Source organism: Nothobranchius furzeri, chromosome 14, assembly GCF_043380555.1.
Source record: "Nothobranchius furzeri strain GRZ-AD chromosome 14, NfurGRZ-RIMD1, whole genome shotgun sequence".
Lineage (NCBI taxonomy): Eukaryota > Metazoa > Chordata > Actinopteri > Cyprinodontiformes > Nothobranchiidae > Nothobranchius > Nothobranchius furzeri.
Genome location: NC_091754.1, coordinates 43,699,120 through 43,722,710, shown reverse-complemented (window position 1 = coordinate 43,722,710; position 23,591 = coordinate 43,699,120). Strand labels below are relative to the sequence as shown.

Here is a 23,591-nt window from a genome sequence, read left to right as displayed (position 1 = left end):
AAAAGCCCAATGCTTGACCAAGAAACACAATAAGAACAGGCAAAATACATAAGAACAAAGCATAAATAGTCAGAGAGAAAAATTCCTACTAAAAACAATAAAATAGGAGAACATTTAACAGCACTATAAAAAATAAAATAATGCGATGAATGATAAAAACATTTGAAATGGCACAAATAAAACCAAATAAGCTACCAGATGGTGTGATATGCCAAAAGTGAGCAACTGAATCATAAAAACGGAATTAAAAAATCAAGTGCGGTGCTGGATTTTCATGAAAAGTGTCACGGAGGGAAGGCAATACTAAAGAAGTGCGTTTTCAGGGCCGACTTGAAACTGCTAACAGAGGGAGCCAGGCGCACACTTGACACATCACTAGGGTTCTGTTATCTCTGCCAGCCTTTGCCATGACTGAACTATTGTCATTTTTAACGCAACCAAAGGCGACGCTGGTTTACCGCCTGGTTTGGTGTAGAAGGCGTTGAGTTGGAGGAACTGAAATGAACCAGCTGGAATCATCTGACTTTAATTAATGAGCTCAAATCAACCAGTGCAGTTACGGAGTTACCATGAAAGTGCTGAGCAGAAGGAAAACTGCTGGTGCCACGAGCACAACTCAAACACAGTAATTTATCACAAGTGAAGTGACAGAGACAGAAAAAGGTCACATGTCTTTTTAAGCACCTTGTAAAAGCTTGTAGACACTCCAGCTTCGTGACGTTACGGCTGCTGGAGGAAAACTAAGTTGTGTCAGCAAGATGAAAAAGGTCAGAGTCAAATTTTTACCAATAGAAACTTTATTCAGGCTTTAAATTAAATGTGAAAGTGATCATATTAATATTTTAATAATGATATAAATGTGCAAAGTTATTAAAACTTTAAGTAAATAACTGTGAGGGTGTCTCTCTGTCTCTCTCACCCTCACTCACTCACTCACACACACACACACACACACACACACACACACACACACACACACACACACACAGGTAAACTAGTAGTAGCACATTCCATGTTAAACAGAGTAAGATGTTATTATCAGGAGAGGGAGAATGTTTAAGTGGTTAACAGCAGTGTGCTAGACGATGGCCCCCTCCATGAGGCCACCACAGCTCAGCAGAACATCATTGTAGCTTCTTCTGGGGAAGCACTATTGTGTTAGTAGGGGAGCTTCTCTTGCTTGAGTTTACACTTTCCAAATCAGATATTTTATTATTTTTCCCTTCATCCTGTATAAACAGAACCAACAGGCTCTGTTTACATGAGAAAGTCATCATCACACACTGGTGATCTCTGACCCATCCCCATGGAGGGGGGCGGTAAGCTGCAGCAGTGGCCATGCTCTGGAACTATTTGGTGGTTTTACCCCACAATCCAACCCCTTAACCCATTTGTGCCCAAATTTTTTTCAGAGTCGTAATGCAAATCATTTTATGAATTTAGTCCCTCTGAATCGTTATATTTAAGTTTTTTTTCCATTATGTACCTTTTTTGGGAAGAAAATGGCATATTTGTTACTGGTCACACAGCTTGTCAGTAGGTAAAATGTCACCTAATAATAGGAATAGAGAAGTAATAGTAATATCGTCATAACCAGGGCCGACCCTGCGGCATTATTTTCCCTGTTGTGTCCTTGGGCAAGACACTTAACCCACGTTGCCTGCTGGTGGTGGTTGGAGGGATCGGTGGCACCTGTGCTCGGCAGCCTCGCCTCTGTCAGTGAGTGCCAGGGCAGCTGTGGCTACATCGTAGCTCATCACCATCAGTGTGTGAATGTATGCGTGAATGGATGAATGATACACTGTAGTGTAAAGCGCTTTGGAGTCCTTACTCTGAGAGGCGCTATACAAGTGCGGGTCATTTATCATTTACTTTCTGGATAGTTATTTTCACTTGTAGCATTAAGTAAACACAAATTTGGATACACTGCAACCTAGTGGCGAAATACTGCCACTGCACCGGGAACACGATCGTCATGCATTATGGGAAATGTAGTTTATAGTCAGTGTGTGCTTTGAAGCGGCATAGATCTATTTTAAGACACTTGAAGCTCTCGCGGGCCACATAAAATGATGCGGCGGGCTACATCTGGCCCGCGGGCCTTGTATTTGACACATGTGTCTTAATGGTTTAAGATTACAGTCATTTTCCTGCATGCTATAGGAGGATCTTTGTTGACATATTTGTTCATCTTTGTGCACATGCACGAGTGGCTGAGTGGCAAAAACAAGCTGCTATCAATACGCGATGTACACTTTTAAGAGAGTTTACGGACTAAATCCCCGATATGTAAACACTTCACCGTCTAAAGACAGGAGGAGGTTTAGAGAGAAGCTTAAAATTCGTATTGAAGAGAAAATTTAAGTTATTACAGCTCGTATAAGCTCTGGGATGACGGAAACCATCGGTATGATTTGCTGGTGTTTAATAAATCGGCTGGGGAGACTTTTATTCCTATTCAACAGAAAGCCCTGACCCTTCAGTCATGAAAAACTAAAGGCTTTCAAACGTCAGGAGGCCTACCATTATTTTGTTTTAAGGAAAGATGAGCCAATCTCGTCTGAAAACAGAAAGCCGTGGTCATGCTAATAGCAGCAGTTAGCTCCGACGAGCAGCCACAGCGTTGTTTACCTCACCAGTGGGTGACGGCCAAAGAAAACGGATAAATCCTCACAGTCGTTGATCCGTGTCCTTATTTATTATTATTATGATCGTGGGTTGAGACGCCTGAATCAGAAAACAACATGACTCCAGGATTTAAAGATACACAAAGATGAATGTTTTAAAAACATCTTCTCTAATTAACAAATACGTAGTCACGAGGACTTACCATGAGCTAAACGAGCCTCACAAGCTGCCCGTCGCTGCAGGAGTGCAGACTTGAGAAACACCCCTGGAGTCTTACTTCCTGATATGTGGACATCTCTCCTCTGATTGGCTAACAGCAACACTGACTCTGTATGCTCTGCAACTTTCTTAGGCCACACATTCTCACACCCAAAGCGTCAAAATATGACGCGTATGACCAAGCGTCAATATATGACGATTTGGGATGCCCCAGCGCGTCAGAAGACGAAGATCAGGGACATGCTGATGACACACCGTCCCAGAGCATTCGTATCCGACACCGGTGGTGAGACGGACATTAGAACGACTTGTGAACTACTTAACCTTCCCCTCACACCAATCCTAACCTTAAGGTCACAGTTACTGACACCAGCGGAGCCACGTGTCCCTGATCGTCGTCTCCTGATGCGCTGGGGCATCCCAAATCATCATATATTGACCCTTGGTCACACGCGTCATATTTTGACGCTTTGGGTGTGAGAAAGTGTTGTCGCTTCCTACCATCTCTTTCGTATTTTGCAGTCGTTTATGGAGAAGACTCCAAGAAACCTTTTATCAAGCCTCCCACGGGCCGAGCTACCAACCACACAGGAAGAATGATCCATCTGCTTCGCTGAGTCCTCCTCTAAACGTGCAAAACAACAAATGATAGACAACATACGTTGTTTCCTGCCACACTCTCCCGTGTGATGCAATGAGAGAAACGTGAATTCTAACATCACAAAAGATCCTCCTATAGTTAAAGCTCTGTCACATCCAAATGATGTAAATCACTGAGGGCGTGTTCTTTCTGCACCAACCCATCTGATATTGTTTGTAGTACAGCTGACTTTAGTTTCTCTTTCAAAAGCATGTGGAAGTGTTTCTTCCACATTTTTCATCTGAATGTAACGATCTAGCGGCTTTAATGCTGTCAGAAATGACGGATGATGATGAAGTGTGTCTGATGTAAGGCATCAGAATGAGCAGTGAAAAGTCTGTCGACCTCGGCTACAAACTGCAGGGAAAACACTGTTGGTGTGAAATCAGCTCCCCATGATGGAAGACTCTCCATCTGTTTGCTGCAGCATGACATGAAACCTTCATGAATGTTCTCAGTAAATTAGGACATTGCAGGAAAAAAGAAGCCAATCTAGTGTAAATAAAGAAGTAATCAGAGAGAATCTGGTAGGTTTAACGCTCCCACTGTCCTCTCGGTGACCCCTCCAGAAAAGGTGACCATTCAGCAGGGTTGGTGGTATATCCCTTGAGGTCCATGTGGCAGGGGTAAGGTGGTGCGCACTCCTCACTCCTGCCCCATATTAAAGTAAAACAAAAAGACTCTTACATTATTGCTCCTTTACGGTTAAAGGCACAATGTGTAATATTTTTATTTGTTTACTATCAAATTTTATGCGTTGATTCAAAGAGGTGTCCATTTTCATTAATATTTCTCACCAATCGTTTACCCATGAGGACACCACAAGCTGAACCCACCCATCAGCTCAGATAATGGAAGGTTGGGAGTTCATCAGTTAAGTTAGTTCATGTTTAGAGATGTTTGCTTTTTATTTTATCGTATTTTGTCTATCCCATGTTTCTAAATATACTGCTACTACTATTCTCTATTCTCAGTACCAATTATAGCCAACAAAACATTTTTAGGTAATGATAAAAAATACAAAGTAGAGACATTTTTGGTCTACCGATATTTTCAGCAGATATTGGACTTGGCTTGCTTTTCTTAAATGTACGCCTTTTTATATGTTTTATTCACCATAACTACGGAAACACAAAAAACAAACATTACTGCTTAGCAATTAGCCTAGCTTAGCACTCACACTGTTTAGTATTTATCAACAAAGTAACTTTTAAACACGCCCAAACATTCCCTAAACGCATTGATAAGCCAAATGTTCTCCATGTCACCAACGTATAAAGACAAATTACCATGTTTGTGTAGAGTTAACTACACACTAGAATCAACACTGTTTGCTATCGGTATTTAGATTCTGAAAATGACCAATCAGATTAATCTATGAGGCTTAGCTCGTGTATAAATATCCCGGATACCTATATAGTCGATCTAAGTTCACACACCAACCTGTTTGGTCTTATTTTAATCCAAGGATTAATGTTTAATTTAGATAATTAAATTCTAGAGCAAAAGTTATTTTGAATCAGAAGCTAGGGATCTTTGCTTTTCAATAACCAGAAATGTTATACCTTTTCTGTGTTTTAATTCAATAATGAGGCAAGTTTAAAAATGAAGAAATTTTATTACTAACAATTTTAAACTTAAAGATTTGAAACGACAATTATAAACGACAATTCATGGATGACAATTTAATGACAATTTTTAACAGCTTTGATATTAAACTTGTTTTAAAAGAACAAACCTGTGGCTGGATGGAAGCTAAATTGGAAATACGAGTTTGGATGCGTGAATGGAATTATCAGAAGATTTCTTTCAGAGAGAGAAGAAGCATTCTGGATGGAAATGATGTTTTGCGGCTAACTGAGTTATTTAGAGAGAACAGCATCAAACGTCATCTGTTGATTAGTGTCTACCTCACCCAGTTTCCGGAGACCCCCTTTCGGATCCGAGATGTCAAGTGGAGAGGATTTCCTCCGGGCACGAGGATGGTAGAAGGACCTCTATGCGACCAAATCAGTCCTGGGTTGTCTCCGTAGGTCACACGACTGATGAACTATTGGCGTCTAAAAGTCCGTAACTCTGAAGGAGTTTTTCATCTTAACTTAACTCAGAAATCAATAACTCTGGGTAGAGTTTTCGTTAGCTGGTTACAGTTTCGTTTATTCTTAGCTATTCTTGTCGGCGTGACAGAACAGCAGGAGAGGATAGGGACAGCCGTTCCCTTTCTCGGTGATGTTGGTTCAAGAACTGCTGAAGCTGGTGATGGTTACAGTTTACAAACACTCCCATTCTAAGCAAGAAAGCTTGGTCATGCGTCAAAAACATGTGTTGCAGTTATCGTTTATCTGGACTCTGTGTAAGATGGATAAGGTGAACTGACCTTTGCTGAACACATCTTTTACTGTCATCAAACATGGTCATCTTAATCATTATTATACCCAAGGCATAAATTCATTTCATATAATTAAAAAAACATTTATATTGAACCAAGTGATCATTTATGATGATTTTCATAAACGGTAATAAAATCAAATATATTTTATTAATATGATCATTTAATTATTATCATCCTGAACTTGAAGTGTCCTTCTCCTGGGACGGAACAGCAGCAGATAGGTGATATGTTCTTTCAGACATTATGGCTCCTTGATTAATCTGTGGATTTAAAAGTACTGTTTGAGCCAGCTTGACCCAGCTGGGTAAATGTGACCTTTGCCACAAATTAGATGACATTGATGATGCTACATTTGTGAGCCTAAATGTAAACACCGGGAGTGGAAGAAACAGAAACTACATCAATGATAAGTCTGAGTTGAGAGTGCTCACTTTGTCACGTTTTGCACAGACAATATAACAAAGATTGTTTGTAAAAGTGATGCCTACTTTTGACCAATTTCCACACCTTAAACATTTTACTCTTTATCATGAATTTACTTGTACTGTTTATTAACTTATTAATCAAATGTTTTTCCCACCATGATCTTAATAATTATCTTTGACCTAAAGGCATCAGAGTGTTTGTCAGGTTTATCTCAGGGAGAACGTCATTCAGCTGCTGTTGGAGAAAAATTAAATATGACATAGTGGCCAATCAAGTATGAGAGCATCTAAACACTAATGATCTGTTTGAGGAATTTCAGTCTGGTTTTAGAGAGTACTGAAGCACTGAAACTGCATTAGTGAACGTTACAAATGATATTCTCATGGCCTCAGATAAGAATCTTGTGTCTGTTCTAGTCTTGTTAGATCTCAGTGCTGCCTTTGACAGAAAGGTTTGAGTCATCCAATTTTTTATGTCTTCAAGACAAGTCTGTAATCTACCTAATCGATTAGGTTCATCGGGGTTAATGGATAGATATAACTGAGTATCGTCAGCATAACAGTGGAAGTTTATCCCGTGCTGTCTAATGATTTTACCAACTGGGAGCATATATATATATATATATATATATATATATATATAGAGAGAGAGAGAGAGAGAGAGAGAGAGAGAGAGAGAGAGAGAGAGAGAGAGAGAGAGAGAGAGAGAGAGAGAGAGAGAGAGAGAGAGAGAGAGAGAGAGAGAGAGAGAGAGAGAGAGAGAGAGAGAGTAAAAATAATTGGTCCAAGCATTGAACCCTGTGGTACTCCAGAAGTAACCCTGAAGTATGAAGATTTGTCATGTACGTTTACAAAATGAAATCTGTCAGACAGGTAGGATTTAAACCAGCCTAGCACTTTTCCTTTGATCCCTACAACATGTTCAAGTCTTTCTAAAAGAACATTGTGATCAACTGTGTCAAAGGCAACACTGAGATCTAACAAGACCAGAACAGACACAAGATTCTTATCTGAGGCCATGAGGATATCATTTGTAACTCTCACTAATGCAGTTTCAGTGCTGTGATACTCTCTAAAACCAGACTGAAATTCCTCAAACAGAGCATTAGTGTTTAAATGCTCACATACTTGGATGGCCACTATTTCCTCCAGGACTTTGGATAAAAATGGAAGGTTAGATATTGCCAGGATCAAAGGAATGAAACAAAATGAAAAAGGGTCGGAGCTCTTTCGACAGAATGTCTTTCTCTTTTTGGTTGCTGTAAAGACTCTGACACTAGTCAGTGACTCGATGAAAGCTGCCGGGTTCCTTATATGGGAAACTTTTTACTGACTGGCTTAATGACCTGAACTCTTTTGGAATATTTACTGGTTGAAGTGCCTTGTGACGACTCTTGTCATGATTTGGCGCTATATAAATAAACTTGAATTGAATTGACATTTGTTTCTATAACTAACTTAAATTGAAGTAGTTGCAATTTTGCATGGATAATGTTGAAAGTTTAAGCATTCATGAAAGAAGATACGTTATGTTAGCAACGTAAACGACTTGTTTTTTTTTATTGGGGGGGGACCCCGTATATATCAGAAATTAGAGTTTGAAAATATTGGGCATCGGTTATCTGTAAAAAAGCCAATATTGAGCAACCCTAATAAAAACTTCTGCCAGTTAGCAGTCAGAGTTTCATCTGAACCACACAAAGGAAAGAGACTCAATTTTTTGGCATGTAAAATAAATAAAAAAATGGATTGACTGCTTTTAAATATTCTTTCAGTTTCATAACACAAAATACTGTGATATTTCAGTGAATCAATATATTTTACAATCATAGTGAATTTTAACAAATTGATCCACTGAATAATACGCAAAGACAGTAATGATATGTAGAATGAATAAGAATCCCTTACAAAAGGTTCAGTTTTGTATGTACTGGGCAAACACTTTTTTCCAAAGCTAATGACTAATTGCAAACCCAGTAAAAGCACAATGTCATGTCCAGATGGTTCATATTCTCCTGATCCATGATAAAATGCTCTTTTTCACCACTGTTCTCTTCTGACACTGATCATAGTGGATGTCAGTACACTCGAGACTCAACCAGAGAGAAAACTCCTGGAATAGACACCTCAAACCCAGCTGTGCTGGGATGATAATTTTAGGCCTTTTGAGCCTGAAATTGATCTGAAAACAAATAAATACAGTTTTGATGGTTTAATCATATCGTATTTTGAAATGTTTCCAGGCAAGCTGTGAGTGTCACAGCTTTTGAGGTATTAGTCATGGAGCACAAATTGTAAGGAGTGTGTTTCCAGGGCATTAGCGTAACACACAGAAACAGAAACACACCATCAAGCACAAGAGCAAGTTCTCAAATACACGAGGATTTTTCCCTGCCTCCAACTGTGAGTGCATGTGATTGGGTTGGAGCAGTTTCAACACCTAAGAAGGGATTCAAGAAAGCAGTGTTTTATTTCTGGCTCTTTGCAAAGCATCAACATGTTTATCCAATGACATTCAAGATTGACGGAGTCACACAAGCACTGCCAACAGATGGTCTCAGCCTTCCTCACAATTACCTAACCATAGTGGGAAAACACTGTTCCGTTAACTGAGGTACAGTTGTAAATGCTTTCACTGTCTTGAGTTTAATCTTAAACTCAGTTCTAAGATGCAACACTCCACCATGAGAGAGCGGTGATGTGCAGTCAGAGGATACAATCATTGTGACTAGTAAAATACTAATAATGATACAATAGAAAATCAATGTGTCCACTGGCTGGTATTCATATTCGTTTTCTGTATGATTTCTTCATGTTTATGGTCAAAATTGCTGAATTTATGCATTTCCTGATCAAATACATGGCAGGAACAATACATTACATTCATTACAAAGTATTCTAACAACAAATCAGGGACCGTTTAATTACTCGAAACATTCAGATCAATCCAAGTATCCCCTTACAGCTTAGAAACATCAAGTATCTAGACATCAATATTCCTACCAGGCTGCAAGATTTATTACAGCGTGTCCTGGGTCTTCCCTTGGGTCTCCTCCCATTTGGACGTATCCAGATAACCTCACCAGGGGGACGTCCAGAAAGTGTCCTGGCCAGAAGACAGAGTCACCTCAACTGGCTCCTCTCAATGTGGAGGAGCAGCAGGTCTACCCCGAGCCCCTCCTGGATGACCGAGCTTCTCACCCTATCTCTAAGGTTGAGCCCAGCCACCCTGCAGAGAAAACTCATTTCGGCCGCTTGTATCTGCGATCTTGTTCTTTCGGTCACTACCCAAAGCTCGTGACCATAGGTGAGGGTAGGAACATATATCGACCGGTAAATCAAGAGCTTCAACTTCTGGTTCAGCTCTCTCTTCACCACGACAGACCGGTACAATGCCCGCATCACTGCAGATGCAGCACCAATCCACCTATTGATCTCATGCTTTATCTCACCCTCAATCGTGAACAAGACCCCGAGATACTTAAACTCCTCCATGTACCTGACCCAGAGAAGGCATTCTACCGTTTTCTGATTTAAGGCCATGGTCTCAATTCAATTCAATTCAAGTTTATTTGTATAGCGCCAAATCACGACAAGAGTCGTCTCAAGGACCTTCACACAGTACACATTCCAACACAGGTCAGTTCAATAAGCCAATCAGTCAAAAGTTTCTTATATAAGGAACCCAGCAGGTTGCATCGAGTCACTGACTAGTGTCAGAGTCTTTACCGCAGTCTTCAGACTAAGCAAGCATGCAGCGACAGTGGAGAGGAAAACTCCCTTTTAACAGGAAGAAACCTCCAGAGAATCCTGGCTCAGTATAAGCAGCCATCCTCCACGACTCACTGGGGATGGAGAAGACACACACACACACACACACACACACACACACACACACACACACACACACACACACACACACACACACACACACACACACACACACACACACACACACACAACATATATACCAAGTAGTGTTTCTGTGTCTACACTGTGATTTCTCAGTAAATATTCTATTTGGTAAAAGATAAACTTTACTATCTTTATCTTAGTAAATCTATAATTAATGCTCTCTGATTCAGAGGAGCTGATTCTCATCCCAGCTGCTTCACACTCGGCTGCAAACCGCTCCAGCAAAAGCCAAAGATCACGTTCTGATGAAGCCAACAGGACCACATCATCTGCAAAGCAGAGATCTGACTGTTAGGCCACCAAAACGGATCCCCTCAACATCTTGGCTGCGCCTAGAAATCCTATCCATAAAAGTTATGAAGAGAATCCGTGACAAAGGGCAGCCTTGGTCAACACTCACCAAAAACGAGCTCAACTTACTGCCAGCAGTGCAGAGCGAGCTCAACAATGGAAACACAGATGGCCCACGGCCTCAATGTCTCCACCTCCCCCAGGATGCATTGGAATTTCTGTTGGAGAGGGGACTTGAAGCTACTTCTGACAGCAGACTTAGCCAGATGTTTCCAGTAGACCCTCGCAATATGTTTAGGCCTGCCAGGTCTGACCAGCATCCTCTTCCACCATTAGAGCCAACTGACCACCAGGTAGTAGTCAGTTGGCAGCTCCACCCTTTTCTCCACTCGAGTGTCCAAGACATGCAGCCGCAGAGCCGATCAGACAACAACAAAGTCGATCTGTGAGCTGTGGCCTAAGGTATCCTGGTGCCAAGAACAAATGTGGACACCCTTATGCCTGAACATGCTGTTCATTATGAACAAATTATGATAAGCACACAAGTCCTATTACAAAACACCACTTGGATCAGTCTCTACCATCTCAGACGCTTGAGAAACCTCAGACTGCCCTTCAGAGTGCTCAGGAATTTCTACTCCTGCAACAGAGAGAGCATCCTGACAGGAAACATTACGACCTGGTTTGCAAACAGCACCATGCAGGACAGACGAGCTCTACAGAAGGTGGTACGATCAGCTGAGCGCATCATCCGCACCGAGCTCCCTGACCTGCACTTGATCTACAGCAAGCGGTGCTGGACCAGAGCCAAGAAGATCATGAAGGACCCCAGCCATCTCAACAATGGACTGTTCTCTCTGCTGCGCTCCCTGCAGGCCAACACAGAGAGACTGAGAAGGAGCTTCAATCACACCACCACACAGGTCTAATAATATCTTTTTAAAGTTCTAACACTGAAATTGACTGGACAACCATGGACACATTCATACACACTTGCACTACATATTTATGTGTCTGGACCATTGCACAAGTCACTTTAATAAGTTGCATTCATGTATATTTTCACAGCCACTCACTGCCACTTTCAATCTTACATACATACATGCATATATATATATATATATATATATATATATATATATATATATATATATATATATATATATCACTGAGTTTAACATGCAGGCTAAACATGAAAATAGTCTACTGCCTCTATTTCTGGGACTGGAAGAGAATTAACAAGCTAGTCAACAAAGCTAGCTTGGTTCTGGGTTGCAAACTAGATTCAGTTGAGGTACGTGAAAGGATGATAGTGGCGAAGATGACCTCCATCTTGGAAAACCCCTCCCACCCACTGCATTCCACTGTGGAGACCATGGACAGTCCCTTCAGAGGCACACTGAGACATCCCAGATGTAAAAAAGAATGCTACCGTAGGTCATTCATCCCCTCTGCAGCAAGAAGGTTTAACTGGTACTGGCATTATCCTGGTGCAAAATAACATCAATGCTATATTCAGTACTTGTGCAATACCAGATTTACATTAGTATTAGTAGTTATATACTACTACATACTTATTAGTAGTATTAGTAGTTGTCCATATGCTGCATAGTTCTGGAAACCCATGTTTTCTTTTTATGTGTTAATTTGGTTGAAGGTTACAATACTAGCTGACTGCCTTTCTGTGTTTACTTGTAATCTTATTATTTTTCTTCTTTCTTTTACAACAAGTGTATGTGTTGATGTAATGAGTGATGAGTGAATAATAAAGTCTATTCTATTATGAAGACAGCCATCACCTGCTCCACTCTCCACTAACTAAAGTCTAAGAGAACAACTCTTATGACACTCATTCATACTAAAGATCACTGCAATTTTATTGGGAAAAAAACGAGCGAACTTGGTCTAGTGTACATTTTTGGAAATGATCTTACAAGCAAGCTATATATTGAAAAATGCTTAAAAAGGTGTTGTGTGTAGTGGAGTGAGAGCAGACATGTGCAGAAGGGGGGATGGAGGGTGCTTGAGCACCTGCCCCTTTTGTCTGAAGTTCCCATTTTCCGGTCCTCTGTTTAATTTTACCGTCCAAAACTGTCTTACAGGCACTAGGACCATGCGGAGGCAGCCGCCTCAAGCTGAAGCCTATTTTTTTCTCAGAGCTGCCCACAAGCTCACTGATTGGTTCTGCCGCGTCATGCTAACCTGTGATTGGCTGTCCCTGCTGTCACTCTAACTCGCAGCCATGGAGACGACTGAGACCAGTGTGTTTCTTGTCAGCAGGAGTCTGCGTTCATCTACCTGTGAGTTTTTACTCTGCCTGCATCACGTCAGCTGGATGGGTTTATACCTCAGAGCTTTTGTTTACATTAATATTTGAGTCCATGTTTAGTGCGTGTGTGTGTGTGTGTGTGTGTGTGTGTGTGTGTGTGTGTGTGTGTGTGTGTGTGTGTGTGTGTGTGTGTGTGTGTGTGTGTGTGTGTGTGTGTTTGGCCTCATAAGGAGAGAAGGTGGTATTCAGACTGATATTCTCTAAAGGATGTTTGGTTGTACGCCTGTGCAGTGATAATACATGATCTTGAAAAATGTTCAATGTACTTCCTGAATGAGTGACCCTTTAAGGCTAAATGAACAAAAGGACAAATACAGACTGAAGGACAACTTCTTTCTTCTTTTTAATGCATCGCATGACCATTGGTATCAGAACAGGACTCAGTATTGGAAGATAATCAAAAATCAACCAACCTGGAGTCAGATCAGGAGCAGAAATGTGGTTGTAGCATCTCTAGATATAAATCAGCTTTAAAGACTGAAACAATTATTATGAACTAACATTACCTTCAATTAATTACACAAAATAAAATATTTTTCCCTGTTCATATTATGTTGTTTGAACCCAAGGGTCTCATTATCTGAATTTTCAAACTTGTTGGATCGTAAATCTTTTTAAAAGTTTTGCTCTTTAAGTGCCCCTTTTTAAACTTTGAGACCCCGCCCCTTCTAAGGGTTCTGCACGGCCCTGGTGAGACACGTTCAGGGGAGCAGATCGATAGATAGGTTACGACCCAATCATGGAGAACGAGATCTTTGAATGACTGGATGAGGTTTTACAGGATTGGACCTTTCAGAGGTGATTAGAGTTATTCATTTGACAAAACATTTCCATCAGTATGTAAAAAGCATTTCAAACAATATGGCCAAAATCCCCCAGGAGCACATCGTAGACAGATGGACCAAGGTAGTGTAAAAAAGGTCAAAGATTCAAATAGTAAAAAATTGATTGTTGGACAGAAACTATGTATAATTCCACATAGCAGAAGATTCCTTTGTGTTAATCTCATCAAATGAGAACAAGTCCAGCATGAAAATTTCACAGCAGTTTGTGCCGGTGACGTGATGCATCTGTCTATACAGAATGTGTGTGTGTTGTTATTACAGCCACAGAAACCCATCGCTGTTTGATACGAGCTCAAAGACTTCACACACACACACACACACACACACACACACACACACACACACACACACACACACACACACACACACACACACACACACACACACATTTTCCAAAAACATGAACGACTCTCACATTTTTCACTCCTCCTTTGCCAAGATAATCCATCCCACCTTCATGGGACAGCATGAATGTTGCACAGGTGTGCCTTAAACTGGTCACCCTGAAATGTGCAGGTTGGTGCCACAGATGTCACGGCCTTTGAGGGAGCATGCAGTTGGCATGCTGCCTGCAGGGATGTCTACCACAGCCGTTGTCTGTGAAATAAAGGCTCATTTCTCTTCCACGAGTCATGTCCAAGGGCATTTCAGAGAAATTGCCTCTACATCCAACCGGCCTCACAACCACAGACCCATGTCAGCTACAACTGCCCAGGAACTCCACATCCAGCACGATCACCTTCATGATAGTCGTGTGGGTGAGCGATTTGCTGACATCCACGTAGTGGATCGAGTGGGCCATGGTGGCAGTGGGATTATGGTATGGGCAGGCGTATGTTGAGGACAACAAACTGAGGTGCATTATAGTGACGGCATTATGAATGCACAGAGGTACCGTGACGAGATCCTGAGGCCCGTTGTGCCATTCATCCACGACCATCACCTCATTTTGCAGCATGATAATGCACAGCCTCATATTTTATTTGATTTGATTCTGTTTATTAGACAGGGACATGGCTGCCCAGCATAGTACCAAAGTAACCAATGCGACGCATTAAGAGTTTATAGCTAGCGATAATTTACAACTCCTGTCCCTGGATGGAGTTCAACCACAAAGAAATGACTCATGCAGTTGTCAGGATCTGGGGTGAGTCTGCACATTCCTCTAATCACCTTAAGTCGTTGCAGGTGGGTGGCTCCGGAGAGCGGCCAGCTGCGGTGATTTCCCTCATCAACTACCTGTGTTTATAAGGAGCTGGAGATCACTTCACCTCGCCGGAAGATTACTAACTTTGGGTAGCTCTTGCCACTATAGTAAAACTACAGCTTTAGTCTTGCCTTATATTTGTCCGTCGTTGTTGTTTTTGATGACCTCTGCCTTCCCTTCACCAGGAATTCTCACCACGAACCTACTCTACAATAACCTGGTTTTTCATCTCCAAGCCTGATCTTCCTCCTCGCCCGAACCGACCCGCTCTCCCACCGCTCACCTCCCTTGGATTTTGGATTCTCACTGACGTTGCTCACCCCAGTCTTGGCTACCCTCCCAAGCTCTGGATTTCAGTCCCCACATGTGAATTCTGCATGTCTTGGGTCAGGAAACTTCCCTCAGTCATGACAGCAGTACTACAATACCATTAGATATTCTTAACGGAGTTGAAATCCAAAACTGGAGATTCATTTAAAAACCACTCATTCTCATCAATAATTAAAGAAGAAGTAAACAAAATGCCTGACACCTGGAATGTCTGCTCCTGGAAGCTGAAAACATCCCAGTTCCTGCATGGCCAGCATGCTCACCAGACATGCCACCCATGGAGCGTGTTTAGGTTGCTCTGGATCGACGTGTACGACAGCGTGTTCCACGTACCGCTAATATTCACACAGCTGTGGAAGAGGAGCGGACCAACAGCCCACCTGATCAACTCTGTGTGTTGAAATGTGTGAGGTTCGTGGAAGCCACAGCGGACACTGACGAAGGTTGGTTATTAAACTACATTAATCTGACCCTAACCCTAATTATTAGATCATTAGAAACATATGAGCAGCTACTGCTGTCAGAGGTATGCATGCTTTACCTTAAGAGACTTACTCTGGGGTTAAGGAAAAGCCTTTTCTAATAGGGTTGATGGGTTTAACTGTGATGTGAAGCCCTGCGGTTAACCCACCCTAAAGACTTCTGCAACTCTGCCGATCCAAAAAGGTGATCATGCGACTCGCACAGACAAAAACTGGACCAGAAGCAGAAGCAGCTACAACAACCACCAGAGCTGCTCCGGCTTCACTCAGGAAGCACGTGAAGTCGGTGTGGGAATAGTTTAGATTCCCAAAGCTGCTAAAGGAGAAATTCACAACATCTGCAGAAACAAAAGTTCCGACACGTCCAAACTTAATGTCATCATCCCTGACATCATCAGATACGCTCCAACCGAGTCAGAGACTGAGGTGATTTTACAGTAAAAAATCCAGTCAACGAGGGTTCATTTAGTAATGTTGTACTGCCATTCCTTTTCATCTGTCTACAAGTTAGTACAGCAAGCCATCTTAACATCTAATCATCACTTCTTTATAATTCCAGTCTAACATAAAAATTAATATCATTTATTCTTGCAAAAATAATAATCTCACTGGTCAAATTTGGAAATGGAGATATGGAATATTAGAAATTATACTTAAGGATATTCATAACAACTGCACTAGTGGGAATTTAGCATCTTTTTCATGGAGTCTCCATCCTTCAGCGCTAACCCGGACCAGCTGTCAACAGTTAAAGCTTTTTACAGAAGCTCAACACAGGCTGTTTAGCAAATATGATTAAAACTGTTTAAAATGTTTTAAACTGTCATCTCAAAAACTACTCAGATTACTTGTTCAAGAAGAATCTCTGGTGAGGAGTTCAAACCCTTTATTTAATGTGTGTGTGTGTGTGTGTGTGTGTGTGTGTGTGTGTGTGTGTGTGTGTGTGTGTGTGTGTGTGTGTGTGTGTGTGTGTGTGTGTGTGTGTGTGTGTTATTAAATATGTGAAACTGTGATTATACCTCAGACTATAACTGCTGCTGCCAGCTGTTCATGTGTGTGTGTTAGGCGTTAAAAACCAGTCTTCTCTGCACCAGGACGCGTCTTCAGAGGCTCGCTCTGCTGAATCCGACTCTGGGTTCCGGGCTGCAGAGCAGACGCTCTAGTTTGGACTCTGAGAAGTTTCACTGATGACCAATCAGCTGACTACGGGATCTTAGCTTATGCTGGCTGTGAGTTGTATGGATGAACTAATTAATGCAACCCTCTGCTTATTTTGTTATGACGAACAACTGAAATGCTTCTGTGGTTATTCGTTTGCCCTTTTGATAAATGTTTCAGAAAGGCTGCTCGTCCCAGATGAAACTGGGCCAAGTGAGGAGTCGGATTTATGACTTGTAGAACAACAAAGGGTCACAGAAGGGTGATTCCTTCCCTGAGACTGTAGCTCCACTCACCACTCTCAGCCTACTCATGCATCCAAACACAAGAGATAAAAGCATTTCTCCAAGTATTTATCTTTTCGTTATTTATAACTTTGACATTTTGCCAGCCAGCAAAGAAAGAAAGACGAGATGAAGCAAATGCTGCTTTCTTGTTTTCTCCTAACAACTGGTCACCGTTATCTGTCTACATGTGCGTGTGAACACAAAAACATGATGTGCATCATTAAAATGGTTGGTAGTCAGCATGCCATGGTAGAACCCATGGCATGTTGTATTTTATTACAAAAGTACACCACAATACGTTTCACGTGACATGATGATGTACAAACTCTGGGCCGATCGTTCGGACAGCAAGGGTGCACCAAAGACCCCGTTTGTAACTTTAATAAAGAACTAATCCAGCTACTTTATCATTAATCTGTTTATGTGGAATTTGTTTGTTTCTTTTCTGTTTTATTAGTCACGTTTTACTCTGAGCATGTGCAGCACGTTCATCACTGACATGTGGAAAGATTCACGGCTAAAACTTCTGAGACTGGAGTGACGTCAATAAAAAGAAAGATGGCCGACAGACAAGCAGTGTGTGAAATTGTGTCAGTGCAAAAGAGTAAACTGATAAAACAGCAGCACATCGCTGGGGACACCATTAGCTGCCAAGTGCTGTGACTAATCTGCCAACTTCATTTCATGCATCACGGTAAATAATCAAGCCACATCGCTAATAACCATTATTCCCAATTATGGCCTTGAAAATAGCCTGGGAAGTCGAGAAAAATGAGTTTGTAATGCCTCCTCGGTGATGGGTGGTATCAGTGCTGCGTAGCTGTGGAGGAGAGGCGTTCATGGGCAGCGTGAGTCACCTACTGCATGGCAAGCTTTCACTGCAGCCGAGTAGAAGAGAGGACTCCTGCAAGCCCAGTGTGTGTGTGTGTGTGTGCGTGCGTGCGTGCGTGCGTGCGTGCGTGCGTGCGTGCGTGTGTGTGTGTGTGTGTGTGTGTGTGTGTGTGTGTGTGTGTGTGTGTGTGTTAAAAGAAACAAGGGAAATGCTAACCCACCAGCCAATTAGCAGAATGTCTGACTCAAATTACGATGAGTCATCTTTTAACAGCTTTAACTTCCTCTGATGATCTCTGATTTTCCTAAAGAATCTTCTAAAAGCTCCAGTTGGTAACATTAGATTTTAGTTCTAAACCCAAAGGTCAATTTCCGGCGATCATGTGACAAATGGTTTCACTAAAAACAATTTAACATAAACATCTGCCTCCATGTGGTTCACCGTTTCCATTTCAAGCGTGACTGCAGCTCCCGGTGAAAGCGCCAGCCTCGGTGCTGCAGCTGCTTTTCAATAAGCAGGCGTATCAGCCTGAATGGGCTAAGTGCTGGAAAGCAATTATAAATGAAACGGTAGCAGAAGGTCCGCCCAAGGTGGGGTAACTTGATTTATCTTTTATTATTTTCCCATCTCTTGGTGTTCTCATGGTTTCTTCTCTGAAATGGAAAATGTGATCAATATTGATGCCCCTTTGCAGGAAATGCACCCAGTTAGGGTGCAGGATGCTAGTCCTAGGGTAATCTATCACATCCTTACCTCCTCTGAGCGTGTGTGTGTGTGTGTGTGTGTGTGTGTGTGTGTGTGTGTGTGTGTGTGTGTGTGTAAGCTGACCCGCTGCCAAGACCCTGAGCATCACGAGTGGCTTGGCCGCCTAAAAGCTCTCTCTGAGCTGTACGAGCCGCAAGCTCTGCTTCTCCCTCTTGTCTCTGGCCTCCTGTCAATCTGGCTACATTTTCACTGCTTTGTTCCCTGCCTTCTAATTCCCCCCCCCCCCCCCCCCCCCAACACACACACACACACACACACACACACACACACCACCACCACTTTACTACTTTTTCAGATACCACGATTGCCCATTTCTCTCCTCTAACAATCACAGCTCTCCCTGTAGAGTTCATGAAGGCGAGAGCGTAAGATGAATAAAAACTAACAAGACAGCAGAAAGACAAAAGGAAGGAAGCCACTCCAGCACTGTGGAACAGTCCCGTGGCAGGTTTCTGCTTGCCTTTGCTCCTCAAAAGGAAAAAAAAAACAAGTAGACGTAACAAGGTGAGGCTGAAACTCCATTTCTAATCATTCAAAATTTAGGAAATGTGGAAAATTATTTAAGTTTAAAGCAAATGTATCGACTGTGACTAGTAAGGACTGCCTCTGGAATTCCCGGGCTTATGGAGACAGCTCATCCAACCAGATTCCCATTCATGAAGTACAGGAAGCTCTTATCTAATCCTGTCCCACCTTGTTGCATCACGTGTTTGCTGGAACAGAAATACATTCAGGTGTTTGTTTGAACAGAGGACGAGACCAATCAGAAGACTCCTCCTTATTATCACAAAGTAGAACCCCCGTGGACCTGTACCAGATAAACCAGGCAGCTGTCTGCAACAGGAGCTGAAAATACCAGCAGATCAATGCAAAAGCCCCAAGTAGAGCGTTTTTCCCCAGCCTTTGACAGCATGACTGCTGATGTCGGCGCACACTTCTAGTCCTCTCCCCTGCACTCCCCCATCCAGCCCTTACACACGCCCCCACCTCCCTCTCCCTCTATGTCCTACTTTAAATAGCCAGCTCGGCTTCGTCTGACTGCTCCCTGATCCAATGGTGAGGACTGCATTCACCTGTCAGTTTGTTATGAGTGAATCAGGTGGGGAGAGCAGGAGAAGCAGACAGATACAAAGCAGAAGAGAAGAAAGATCCTTACCAGAGTTGAAATGAAGGAAATCCACAGATGACTTGTTTCCATTCACAACGCCTGCTCATTAAATCCAATGTAGAGGGGAAAGGGTGGACCAAGATGCCATTGAGATGCTGCCCCAACAGGACAGAAACCAGATCCTCTGAACAGGGAGGATGCTGGAGAGATGTTTAAAATTGTGATAAGTGTGCACGAGGAAGGGGTCCGGATATCCAGTCCAGAGCGCTTCACGGGTCCTTCTCATCAGCTGAAAAGACTCACGTGTGCACACGTTGACACATGCAGTTCACACATAGAGCCACACACACGTACAGTCGTGGGAATGGCACATCCGCTGGTCGCTTCAGCGTTGGCTGAAGGAAGAAGGAAGGAAGGATGGAGACTGAGGAAGGCATCTGACTGGGAGAAGAGCGAGGTGGAGGGAGGAGCTGCAGTATGTGATGAGAGACGGAGGGGAGGGGAGGGGAGTCTATATTTTTTACTCCATCTGGATCTGTGAGTCTGCACAAACCTAGCAGCAGGAGCTGATTAAATCATTTCACTTGAAAAAGGGTGATGTTACACTTCTAAATATGGACAGAAGCAACATCCCTTAAGGCGCTGAACAGCACCAGCCTCTGTAGATGTGAGTCATGAGAACCACGCTGCCGGTTTAACTGAACCCTAATCGGGATGGTACCCACCCCATTATCAGAGCACACCACCATCTGGACTCGGCGGCCACATTTCAGCTCAGGATCTGCCACGTCTGTCGAGGGGGGAGCCATGCTGTGTGTGCCAGGGTAGATTAGCTGAGGAAGTCATCTTGAATGAAGCTGACTCTAAAAGTTAACCGATGAGTGCTTCCATTACAATCTGTCCAGAAGGGGGGGGACTCCCATGTTTGAGGGCGAAGCAAAGATCTTCCACGTGTGGGGCGTGGTCTCAGCCATCACTGCACTATAGTTTGACTCAATATATTTAACATTGTCCATGTGGAAGTCTTCTACCCAGCTGACTGCTCATGCTATAGAATTCTTATGATTTCTGCTTGTGGATGATCAGCTGACAGACTTTTGCTCAGCTATATGGAAGTTTGTGTTGGCATCTGTCTCTTCACTAAATCAGACTGAGGTGAACACCTGTAAAGGTGGAGGGGTCAGACTTCTCTCTGCCTTCTAAGATTACTTGACAGTAGCAGCCATCTTGAATAGCGTTGACTCCCAAAGCTGCTCAGCTATAGAAGTTCAAACAAAGATGATTAGTGTCACTAAAATGTGTCCGGTGCTCTGTCGGACATTTAGCTCACTAACTGGTGACCACACAGGTAGAAACAGCCCAGCTGATTCCTGCTTCACCTTTTGGAAGCAAAGGAGAAGGCAGTGTGGTGTAAAGCAGCAGCAGCTCAGGAGGTTGAGCGGGTTGTCCAGTAATCGGAAGGTTGCAGGTTTGATCCCGGCTCCCACCAGAGAATCCTGCTGTTGTGTCCTTGGGCAAGACACTTAACCCCTGTTGCCTGCTGGTAGTGGTCGGAGGGACCGGTGGCGCCAGTGCTCGGCAGCCTCGCCTCTGCCAGGGCAGCTATAGCTACATCGCAGCTCACCACCATCAGCGTGTGAATGGATGAATGATAAACTGTAGTGTAAAGCACTTTGGAGTAGGGGTTGTATGAACTAGTCGACTAGTCAACCTCACTGCTCTGTAGTGACTTTTTATGCCTGTCATCGACTAGTTGCTGTCATGTGATAATGAGCGACAAGATGCAGTCCTCGGAAAAGACAGCAGGAAACGAGCCCCTGCGCGTCGGGAGGCGACGCGCTGTGCCAGAGCGTCGGTACTGACACCCGCCGTAAAACGGACATTTAACCAAATTGTGACCTTTACCCTCTTGCAATTTAACCTTCCCCTCACCCCCATCCTAACCTTAACCAGCCTGCGCATGCAAAGCTCTGATTGTTGACGCGCTCCAGACATCTGCGTCCTGAGCACGGCCACAGTAACATTATCAAATCAGGTGTCGCCACCTGAAAAACTAATTTAACACGTGATCGTTCATGTCGGCTCATTTCCTTTTATGTTTTCTGTCTTTTATTCTTTTATTTGTGCCTGATGCTTTTCGCTGCTGTGGATCGGAGCACATCACCTGTTTTGTCCTCCAGTGACGCACCTCACCGGTGTGGCCAGCGCGCACTCCGCTGTTTTTGCAGGCGGGAGATCTTTTAGAACTGCAGTTCAAAGGTAACTCATAAGGTGAATATATATGAACCCAGGTAGCAGTTTTTCTTTAGAATTTAGAGGAGATGCAGGAAGATAATAAACAGGCAGGACAGAAAAATAATCAAATAAAAACAAGTTAGTTTTTGTACCTGGTGGTTGCAACAAACAGACACCATTGAAGGTAATCAGAAGTGAGGAACAGAAAATGAAATAATTATTCTAATGTTTAGAGCAGCAGGAACTCCGAGAGGCCGCAGGTGCATCAGTGAGTTTGTGGCCGCTGCGCAGGGGGGGGGGGGGGGGGGCAAGCAGAAACTACGTTGTTAAAAAAAATGTGTTTAACTTTGAAAATGTGGGCGCAATTTTAATTGTCAAAAAAAAACTCCAGCGAACCAACCGATCATTTATGAACAAGTCCAGCTCAAAATGCTGAAGTATCATGGGGTCACCAGCTCTAGTTTACACGTCCTTTTCCAAACCTCTATAAATGGTTAACGAACAACACTAACAAAGGGAACAGGTGTTCTTGTATAACTCTTACAATAAAACACCAGCAGAAGTGGTTGTTGTCTGAAACTGGTGTGGATCCAGCTCACCCACATTTCACCACAGCAGGGGGTGAACTGAGAAGATCAGACCACTTTGTGCATAACAGGAATCCTCATTCCAGTGGTAATGGGTTTTCTTCAACTTCACCTAAAGCGTCGCTGCAGAAACTCCTCATGTAAAAATGTTAAACGTCTCTTTGGCTCTCGGCCCTGACAGCAACACACGGAATACATACAAGTGCGGCGGGCATCCCTTGGCTGATATGACTCACTCTGTATAATCCCACAGTGATGATTCATGCTCTAAATCAGCGTACGATTCAAGGCAGAGGCTAAGAGTAAGGGTGGCAGAAATGGTCAGGACACCCCACTGTGAACAGCTTACAGACAAGATTAGGAACCAGTAGTGGATGGAAGGGAGGCTGGTGGGCAGAGCTCTGAAGATATCTCACTCCACAGTGAAGCTAAGCATGTCAGTCAGAGAGGCTTTTGGTTTGGCCTAACAGGATGAACACTTCTGTCTTTTATGCACAAATCTGACAGAGAAAAGATTCACTGTTCCACTGAGGTAAAGTGGTGATTGCTGCTGTCTGTGATGAATTTCAAAAAAGAAAGTAATCATTTTGTTTTGGAGGAAAGCTGAGTAGCCTAATTTAAGATTAAGTGAATAAGAGCTCCATGAGTGATTTTTACTAGAGGTGTGGTTCACTCATTAAACCAACCATTTGCAGTGGTCTCTAGTAGAATTAATGCCTTCTCAGTCATTGACTACATTTGCATGCAGCCAGTATCCGGGTTATGATCGAGTTAAGGTCGGTATTCGGGTTTCTGAGTTGATCAGAATAACCCGTTTACAAGCATAAATAGAAAGAGTTACCCCGAACTTGCATAACCTGATGTAAATGCGGACACTGGGGTAGCGTCAGGACGTATGGACTACGTCCAGACGCAA

General features: G+C 42.9%; 1 protein-coding gene across 2 annotated transcripts in view; it reads right to left on the bottom strand.

The window, feature by feature from the left end:
* Positions 1–20,289, bottom strand: part of lingo1a (leucine rich repeat and Ig domain containing 1a) — a 194,769-nt gene extending 174,480 nt beyond the window's left edge. For both annotated transcript variants that reach the window (XM_070544135.1, XM_070544134.1), the window contains exon 1: positions 19,902–20,289. The gene's annotated coding sequence lies outside the window, so the exon portion shown is untranslated. The remainder of the gene's footprint in view (positions 1–19,901) is intronic.
* Between the last annotated feature and the right edge of the window lie 3,302 nt (positions 20,290–23,591).